The following is an 11,055-nucleotide window of genomic DNA, read 5'->3' on the forward strand; positions in this document are numbered from 1 at the left end:
AATTGGATATTTATTGTTCAATAGTGACAAAAAAATTGTTGTTAATTGTGATAGGGATGCTAACTTGAAGGTGTATTGTAAATCAGTTTTTTTTTGTTTAACAAATTAATTCCAAACATTCGTTTATTGTGAACCTTCAAATAACTCCTAATAAATAAAATGAAAAATTGAGGAATAAAAACATTATTTTCTGGAGTTGTATTAGATTAGCCCATATTGTATTATCAATTTAAATTTGTTTATATAACTGATGGAAAACAATCTACATCCAATTGATATATGAAATGAAAAAGGTTCTTTCAGCAGCTGTTTTCAGTATGGCTGGGGATTTGGATACTTTTGCTGGTCTTTACTCTTGTTCTACTGTCTGTTAAGGCAATCAGGGAAGTGAGTGGCATAGTGTATGTAACCAAACTAGCACATTTTTTAATTGCAACGGTTGTGATCATTAAAACACCATGAATACCTTTTCATATTATTATATTTTAATAATGTAATCAATTCTTTTCTGCTAGCTTATAATACCTCAATATTGCTTCTAGAAAACATGCTTACATTTTATGAAATAATGTAAGTAGGTACTCGAATTGCAAAAATAATGAACATATTAATTAAGTGAATCATTGCCTTTAAATGGTTAATGTAACAGTGTTATAAATGTTATCTCTGCTTCTTGTGAACATTGATAGTTTGATGAATTAGAACAGAAGTAAAGTTTATAGTTCAATATAATTATCAACTTATTTTCAACTAATTTTATATTATATTTAATGTCCACCAAAATGGATAAATAGGTAAAATATAAAAAAACACAAAAGAGAAGGGTAATATAAAGGTGGCTATTTATTTATTCAGTATAGTAAAGACATATGAGGGCAGTATAATGTATTGTTGTATTCACAATTCCCAATAGTTACATTGTACTCTATAATATTATTCTTTAGCTTGGTTAATAAATTATAACATACATATATCACTTACATTGTCAGTAAGGTGATTGACAGTAATGGTATATAGATCTCATTAAGCTGAGGTTCTCTTTTCTGTTTTTGTTGATTTCAAATTACATTTGAAATCTTTCTGAGTATTGAATATTTCTTGTAGAAAATTGTAGAATGATTTAATGAATATGAGAAATTTTGGAATTCCTTAATAGATGTGGTATTAGCTTACTTTATCAATTGTATTTATTTAGGCTTTCCTTATTACATGTTGTTGTAGCTGATGTTTATTGTGTGAATCTATTAGGTGACGTAATATTTACAAACGTGTGTGATTGGATTTTGAAATGGTATTTTATCCTTTATCGGATATTCTCTCTGTATTATCATAGAGTGGTTCTGATAGTCAATTTGAAAATATTAGTTATACACTTTTTCATTGAAAAAAGCAGTGTCGAAAAAATGCAGTAGAATTTTTAAAAATAAGTAAAATATAGTATATATAAGTATAAATAAGTGTATTATTCCAAGAGGAAACAGCAGAATTTAAAAAAATTTATTATTTCAAAAGGAAACAGCAGAAACAAGTGATGCGTACTGTTTATAGTAATATGTAATTAAGTTTGGTGGGTGTACAAGAAGAGAAGTTACCAATTCGAGAAACTTATGAGAATGGAGACTTGGTTGGAACGCAGTTCATTATTATGAAACCCTAGCATTATTGATACATGCATGGCCACAAGAGAAATAGGGTACAAAAGTTGCCCGAGAAGAATTGGGGTCGAGTAATGATGAGGTAACCGAATGGAAAAATTATTTTAGGGAATTGTTGCAAGAACCCAAAAAAACCATATAAATTGATGAGTCCTGTTTATTCACAAACGATATACAATTGAGGACGCATCACTAGGTGTTTGTGGGAATTTGTCAAGAGGATGGGAAATGTTTTTGTTTGCCATGCCTTTCAGGAGAAAAAAAGTGTGGCTTTATATTATTGGCCAGTACTTAGAACCCGGAACTACTATTATGTCTGATGTGTGGAATTCCAATACCAAAACTACAAAAGTAGAAGATGAATTTTATACACTTCACTGTTAATATGGAAACTGGAACACATACATAAAGAGCAAAGATAAGGTACAAGTACGAATTAGTAAAATATCGGAATATGCTAGATTCGTATTTGTGTGAATTTTTGTGGCGGAAAGCTGATTTTTTCTATAATTTAACACTATATTTTGGATTTATTTAAATCACAAAAGCCTCATTTTTGTAGGCGCAGAAATATTGATACATATAAAAAGTGATCTTTTCCAAAAAAACATGTGTGAAAATGTTTTTCTGTTGAATTATTAAATGTAATGTATATTTTTTTTTATTTTGGGGGAAGAAAGGGAACAGGAAAAGGCCTCTAACTTCAACTGAATGCAGGTGTGGAAATTGAATTATTACTAAAGAAAAAAATTTTCTTGCTTTATCACAATACCCAATATTAAGCAAACTATACATTTTGTGTCGTTTAACTGAAGAAGTGTTTTCTTGTTTTTAGGTTGAAGTAGTAACTTGAAACTGATTTGCCAACTAAGATGTTAAAATGCAAATAGTAGAAAACAAGATTAATCGCAATGAGTATTTGCTCTTTGGATGGATCGATATGACTTGATAATCTTACTAATCTCCTTTTATTCAATATGTAGTAAGAAAGCTGCAAATAATTATTTGTATAGCTTCAGTACAAATGGTGAGTGTAATACATTTTATTATTTTCTCCAAGTATTCTTCGATTTTTTGGGGAGTATTTTCATGAAAATTTGGAATGTCCAGAAACTTTTCTGTCAATTGCTAATAACAGATATTAGATGTTATTTTACCTTTGCCTTAATCCAAAACTCTATTTTAAGCAACTAAAGTTCTTATCTAAGATGAAATTGTCGAGTCGGTTTTTTAAGTATGGCACAAAAAACAAATTAGTTGAATTTTACCATAAATTTGTAAACTAGAAAATATTTTCAAAAATTGGTTCTGTTATTATATTCAAATTCATGTTATGACCCATTTTTGGGAAACATCAATTCAAGTTTTTGACCATTCTAATACATATTTTACAAAATATATAGGTCATCAAAATTACATAAATGTAATATACTTCTTTATACAAGAATGTATTGAGCATTCACCTTTCTATCTAATTATTATAATAAATATTAGCTGACCCGTCAAAAGTTGTTTTGCCATAAATATTATTTCTTTGAAATATTTTCTTAGGCATTATTTTGGTGTGAGCGACCCTTAACATATAGAGATATGAAAAATAGATGTTGGCCGATTCTTGGACTTACACTATATTCACATAAAAAATCACGAAAATCGGTCCAGTTAATTCGGAGGAGTTTGGCAACAAATATCACACGAGAATTTTATGTATTAGATTATACAATCTTTATGAATATACCTTTATTGGATTCGATGTCATACTTTTAGATACATGGGTGAATATATATTGAGAAGGTATTTTCAGTGATCCCAGAGGTGATATGTTCAAATCAGTATTAAATATCTCTCAACTGAGCTTTGTATGGTATATCTAATGTTGTGGACTGAAAGAAAAAGCATAGCAATTATTACGAAACTCTTCAAATCGAAGGAAAATGATACTTTTTCATAGAAAATAGAGTAGCAGACTTATCAGTCTTATATAAAACTAATACTCATTCTTATTATAATCTTTATAAAAGAAAAATATTTATACTTGTGAAAAAACGAATTGTGTCTTTTCTTTTAGAAAATATGCCCTTACTTAGTCATTTGTAGTGACATGTTCTTACAATCTGATGATTGCCCGGCATATTATTCCATATAAGTTGTGCATTTTTTAGATCAAACGTACCCTGATATGTTCATAGGACAAGTTTATTTATTTGGCCATCCAGATCTTCAGACCTAACTTGCCTAGATTTTTATTTGTGGGGCCAAATAAAAGATCTTTTTTACACCGGGAACCTAACCAAAACAGAGCATTTGTGATCATCTTGTCTCTTGTAAAGATGAGAGTTTTTATTTTCATGTTATGTTTGATTTCTATTTGAAAAGTTTGAGAGGTGAGTGTGAAGAAATTTGAAGTTTCTCCCAAAAACAAGCTTGTAGCCATCTCGTTAGATTTTAGATAATTTCGTCTGAACAACTCATGCTTAAAGATCCATAATTTTTGATTTTTTATTAATAAAATGATGCATAAACTCAGTTTCATAGATAGAACGGAGGGACTCAGGCTTTCGGAAATTTTATAATAATATGCTCTTTTATTTCACGAGGCAGGTCTCTCAATATATTTTGAAATAAACAACTTTTCCATATTACTTAATCCTGTGGTGTTATCGGCATTATTTTTACATTTTTCTGATGTACCAATATTAAATAATTTAAGTCTGTGTTAAACGATATCGATAGTGCATCTGCAAGAAAATGTTTATTACCCAATTTTCAATTCAATAAAGATATCATGATATGGTACTGTTCCAAATTTAACCTAATATTTGAAGTTCTAGATGGGTTTATTCTTATGATTCTTAGAAAAATTGTTACAGTCTTTTCATTACTTTCAAAAATCACAGTTCCACTAAAAATATATTTATGAAAGTGCTCACACCTTTGTGAAATAGGAAGTAGCTTCGTCTGCATTTGACATAAAAATAGTTCCTTTGGTAATATTTGACTTCAAATAGGCATCAAATAAAAAAAATTAAATGTTCTTACTAATAATACAAATTAACTCGTTTTATTATCGTAACAATGATGGCGTATTAACTATTATCTAACTTATCACTTAATTTTCAATAATGGGTAATTCCTATAATAATATTTCTCATATGATTAGACATTAGCTGAATCAATTTCGATATGGTTTCTTTTGTGATGTTGAGCCAATTTTCTTCTAGTGCGCTCTGAGGTCGCGAGTTGGTTTCCTTCGATTAATTATAAATATATATATATACATATATATATATAAATATATATATATACATATATACATATATATATATATATATATATATATATATATATATATATATATATATATATATATATATATATACAGTGCTTTTCAGATAAAAGTATCCACCTTTAATAACTTTTGTAATACTGGTATTTAGAAAAAATCCAAAAACACGTCAATTTATGTTGGAAGGGGCAAGCATTATGGCTTATTTAAACTTACTGGAAAAGCCACCCCCTCACCCCTAGCAGCATCCCCTTTATTTTTTTAAATTACTTTTCATATTTTTTATGTAAAATTTGGATACTCCTCTTTGAGCTGATTTCAAAAATGTATAATACTTGTAGGTTAAAGTGGTTAGTTTATGAGATAAACAATTTTTCTTTTAAAAGCACAAATTTTACTTATTATTTACTTTCACCTTATTTGCCTGTACTAAAATGGGTTGTACAACAGTTCAAACTTTTAATCTTTATAACTGTGCTATTTATTCTACTTAAAAAATCCAAACAACAAAAAACTCTACTTTTTATCAAAGTTTGACATTGTCAACTAGAATTTGTAGTCACTATTGATAGTGTAATTTGATACATTATTTATTTTGTTTCTCTGAAATGGTTTACTCTTTGCAAGAAAGAATTGAAATTGTAGGTTTATACTACCAAAATAATAATTGTGCAAGAGCTGCTGCTAGAATATTTAACGAATTACATGACATGCAACTCATAAGTATGTAATTCAACTGATGGAGAAATTTACCACAACAGGGTCTGTTTGCAATAAAGTGCATAAGCGAGAGGGTCTCGTAAATAACGAAGCAATCCAAGTGGCAATTTTAGGGCAAGTCAGCTTAGAGGCTCAACAACCCCAATCGTTGTCAACAATAAGTAGAGCGATCGGTGTTTCATCTTCTACAGTTTTCCGAGTTCTACATAAATTCAAGTACCACCCATACAAAGTTAAGTTGGTGCACGAGTTGAATGAAGATGATTTTGATCGTCGTCTAGAGTTTTGCGAATCAATGACGCAAATTATCAATAACAATCCACAATTGTTAAACAATATTTGCTTTTCTGATGAATGCTCATGGTCATTAAATGGCTTAGTAAGTAGGCATAATTGTAGATATTGGGCTGAAAGTGATCCACATATTATGCGTGAATTCCATACACAACATCCCCAAAAGTTAAACGTTTGGTGTGGTATCCTAGGTGACCACATTGTCGGACCTTTCTTCATCAACGGAAATTTAAATGGTGAATCATATCTTGAGTTACTCAGGGAAGGGGTTGACCTACGTATTACAACAATAATAGAAAATGATGATAACCTTTCCGAAGATTTACTGGTATTTCAACAAAACGGAGCTCCCCCACACTATGCTATGCCTGTCGTTGGATAGGTAGAAGGGGGCAGATGATGGAGTGGCCACCTAGGTCACCGGATTTAACACCCCTAGACTTCTTTTTATGGGGGTATTTAAAAACAAAAGTTTATGCTACCCAACCAGAATCTCTGGATGATTTACGAGAGAGGATAGAAAATGAATGTCGACAATTAAATCCAGCCGTATTAAGCAATGTCAGAGAGGCATTTCAAAATAGATTATACCATTGTATGGAAGTGAATGGTACTCATTTTGAACACTTATTGTAACTTCATAATGAATAGCACAGTTAAAAAGATTAAAGAGTTTGAACTGTTGTACAACCCATTTTAGTACAGGCAAATAAGGTGAAAGTAAATAATAAGTAAAATTTGTGCTCTTAAAAGAAAAATTGTTTATCTCATAAACTAACCACTTTAACCTACAAGTATGATACATTTTTGAAATCAGCTCAAAGAGGAGTATCCAAATTTTACATAAAAAATATGACAAGTAATTTAAAAAAATAAAGGGGATGCTGCTAGGGGTGAGGGGGTGGCTTTTCCAGTAAGTTTAAATAAGCCATAATGCTTGCCCCTTCCAACATAAATTGACGTGTTTTTGGATTTTTTCTAAATACCAGTATTACAAAAGTTATTAAAGGTGGATACTTTTATCTGAAAAGCACTGTATATATATATATATATATATATATATATATATATATATATATATATATATATATATATATATATATTCAGCTGTATCTTGTCTCAATTTTTATTGATTTTTGTTTTAATTATTTTTCAATTTCTATATTTTTCAATTTTCTTTCGAATGTTTAATTATCATTGGTTAAGATATGTTTTCTCTTTATTGTCATATATTCTGCTGTGTAGGTTATAGTTGGTACTGTTGTAAATTTATTTGTTCTTTCAGCTGGTTTTCTGTCTTTTATTGGTACCATACTAAGGTCGTTATTCTCCCTGAAGTTTCAGCTTCAGATTTAGTTTCTTTTGATTTACATTTATTATTTCAACTTTAGTTTTTCTTATTTCTAAGGATCAGACATCCATTAATTTTTGGATTCTATTTTTAAAATTTACTATAACATTATATCATCTGCAAATATCAGCATTTTTATAGGTTATGTTTTTATATTCAATTGTATTCAGATCTTCACATTTTTTTAATATATTTGAATCTATCTCTCCTAGGAGTGACCATCCCAAATGATCTTGCGGGCCAAGAAAATAGAAAAAAAAGCCAATCTGTATACAAATAATACAATAAGTTATTGTGTTGATATTTCGGCGAGCCACACATAAAATTATATTAGTATTAGGGGCGTTCTACTTTTCTACCGACAATCTGAGTGATAAATTTTTTGATTTTTTAAAAAAATAAAAGTGTATTTCTTTTATAATATGTATTTTTACATCATTGTCCAGTTATCGAAGATTTCAGAAAAGTATAATGCATCGAAGTTTTATTTTATATCTTTTATTTATTTTATGTTTTATCGGAATAGTAAGAAAAAATAAACACCTCAGTCACAAAAAAATATATTCATTAGTTATTATGTAAAATCAAATTTTCAGTTTTTCTTTAACTTTGCTTAACTAGAATGCAAGCATTTATTATTATGTAACTCGATTTATAAGAATTTTTATTACAAATATATAAAAAATAACATTTAATACCACTCTTTCACATTTTTGCTCGTTAAGATAATAAACTTTGAAATATTTTGCAAATAATTGAAATAAACATAGTCGAAATTCTGTTAATACCTTATATGGTCAATATGTAATAATACGTTATTTTAGTATATATGCTTTCAATAAATTGAATCATATGCTACATTGACGTTTAGTTACAAGAGGGACAAAATTGTGACAGAGTGGTAGATATTAATAAGCCAACATTTGAACTTGATTTTTTAACATTCTTAATGTTTTTAAAACGACAACAAAACATAATGCTTCTCTTATAATGGGCCAACCCGGGCGTGCGCCGGGGGCCCCCGCTGCGGGGGGGGGGCCACGCGACGAGCCATATAGCGTATTGTGTATTGAAAATGAGCTACTGAAATCGATTGACTGCACTAGTGTTATTGAAGAATTTGTTGGTAGCAAAATAAGAAAAAAATGTTTTTAATTTATGAACGTAATTTTGTACTATTTTTAGTTAGAAATAATGAATAAATTGACTATAATGAAAAATCAACTTGATGTAAGAATTCACGTAAAACGCCCGCCTTACATAGGCCCCTTAAGTATTTTGGCCCGGGGGCCACGATGACTCTAAGTCCGGCTCTGCTTCTATTGGTTTATCAAATTCGTAATAAACACGCTTTCCTCTTTTGACTTCTTTAGGATTTGGAATTATTTTTATCAAGTTTTCAAACATCACATCTGATAGATCTGATTTTACTAATTTAAATATTTTTCCAGTGTCGTCAACAGTTTTATAAAACATTACCTGAACATCTCCATCTTCATCCACACAACTTTGTGCAACTCCTAAGTAGGTGTACTCGACTTTGTTTTTACTGGGTACTTTTACTAATATATGTGTACCATTTTTTATTAATAATGGGTGGATGTTGTCAACAGACAGGTCATATGAAGTACCCGGTTTTATGTGCACATTTTTTTTTCTCATTAACAAGAGGCTGATCATCTTCATCTTCTGAAGTAGAAGTATAAACAGTCTCATAAAATCTCTTTGTAGGAGCTTTAATTATGTTGATTATATCAGCCAGTGGTTCTTTTAAATCTGAGGTTGGGCTGTCGTTAACTTCCATCTCATGTTTAGGCAATGGGCGATAAGTCTTCAAATTGTAACAATCACAAAATTTGTGGCAAAAACAACTCAATGTTTGGTAGGTTGCTGAACAACTAGTTGGTGGACGTTCATAGTACCTTTCAGCGGAATAATTTTACTTGGAATTTCCATTAAAATCTGGGCAATATCATCTTTGTCAACAAGAAAAAGCTTTATCTTACTGCGGTCTTTAGGTTTACTTCATAAAATTGTAAAGCGTTACTAATGTCGTGTCCACTGGCGACGAAATGGTCAGCTAAACGTTTAATAGACCCTCCTATACCATCATCTGCTCCCTTGCCGTGACCGGACTCAAAAAAATTCCAGGTTGAACTTTCAAATCTGTATTGTTTAAAAAATCTTGTTGCAAAATGATAAAAATTATTTTTTTGCTTGTACTGTGTTGCTGGCCCATCAGAAAAAAAGGGACTGTCTTAATATGGGGTAATTCTTTTTGAACCCAATCAAGTACCGGATGTAGGTGAGCCCAAATAGCTGCAGGGCCATGATTAAGATCAGAAGATACAGTACAAAAAGAAGTGATATGTTTGTCCTTTGGAGAAGTCCAGTAATACATTACTGCGGTATGCAAAGTCACTTGGTTTTGTGATCCACAGAAATGCACCAATTGAATTTCTTCGTGGTACTTACAGGCGTAGTTTTCGCTATAGTCAATATGTAAAGCATTTTCGGTTTCAGTCAATTCATTTATACATTGGCGATAGGATTTATATTGATTTCTAATATTAAATATATGTGATTTATAAACTTTTAATTCTTTTTCAAATTTACTAATCAAAATTGCAATTGTAACTTGGTCGGTCTGTTTTATATTTTTATTTATTTTAACTTTTTTTCCATTCTTCTTAATAATATCTGTTTTTCTAATCCATTGTACCAATTCAACCAGTTTCTCTTGGTCGATCATATTACCATAATTGAGTTTCTTTGCTTCACATTCAGTGCATTTTCCTTTCTTACAAGTTAATGAATTTACATCGCATACAATTTGTGAGATTATCAGATTCATGTCAATTGTTTTGCTAACTTTGTTTTTATAAAGAGCAACTTTCATAAACGTAAATATTTGCGTGCAGCTTGCACATGCAGGTTTCGCGGTCATGAATACGAGGTGGTACGACATAATATGGTTTTATGTCTCTTGAAACAGTTTAAGTTTTAGTCCCGAACGTTTAATTGTTGTGTCTTCAAGGATTTTTTTAAGCAGTGTTTTGTTTTATAGTCTTTAATTTTTTTGTAATGTTCCTTAATGGCATTTGTCAAGATACTATATTTTTTTTTCTTCTTCGGCGCCTTTAATTTTATCTTCATTTTTTTTTATAGTTTTAGTCATATTATATAATAAGTTATCTTTTTTATTTTTTTGACGTTGAAGTCTTTTCTTGTATTTTCGTATTTTTTTCTGTAATTCTTTTACATTATCTTGGAGTATCATATTTTGCCTATAAATTTTCGATCTGTCTCGTCTAACTTTTTTTCTACCCCTTGCTCTAGCAGTGGATGAGATTGAAGTTAGTGAACAAGATCTAGGACTTAAAAGAAGTAACCTGGGGCTTGAAGGAACAGTTGTAGAAGCCGGAGCATTCATTAGAACGATCTGCCATTTTCTTTTCATTTGTCTGTGTTCCCTAGGTGTCATATCTTTGACTAGCTTTTTGCGAGTATGGTATTTTTCTAAGTCTTTTCGTTTCACTTCTGCAACTTTTTCGGGGTCTTGCTTCTTTTTTTCACGATAACGTCGCTGCCTTTCCGCCGCAAATAACGCCATTTTTAATTACCCCGATGATAAAACCTTAAATGAATAAAATAATCGATAATGTAATATATAGAACATAAAAAATATTAATTTATTTTTTTTAAAAATCAATCAATGCAAAGTTCAAGACAAAAATTACCACTTCGTC

General features: G+C 30.1%; 1 long non-coding RNA gene across 2 annotated transcripts; it reads left to right on the top strand.

Moving 5' to 3' along the window:
- The first annotated feature begins 887 nt into the window (after positions 1 to 887).
- LOC130452020 (uncharacterized) lies at positions 888 to 3,413 on the top strand. 2 transcript variants are annotated; one of them, XR_008910813.1, is made up of 3 exons: positions 888 to 2,078; positions 2,332 to 2,372; positions 2,491 to 3,413. It is a non-coding gene; the product is annotated as an uncharacterized LOC130452020 (long non-coding RNA). The 2 variants fall into 2 exon arrangements; XR_008910812.1 differs by having other exon boundaries at positions 938 to 2,372; positions 2,491 to 2,682; positions 3,207 to 3,413.
- The last annotated feature ends 7,642 nt before the right edge of the window (positions 3,414 to 11,055 follow it).

Source organism: Diorhabda sublineata, unplaced genomic scaffold (genome assembly GCF_026230105.1).
Source record: "Diorhabda sublineata isolate icDioSubl1.1 unplaced genomic scaffold, icDioSubl1.1 Dsub_116, whole genome shotgun sequence".
NCBI classification, from domain to species: Eukaryota; Metazoa; Arthropoda; class Insecta; order Coleoptera; family Chrysomelidae; genus Diorhabda; species Diorhabda sublineata.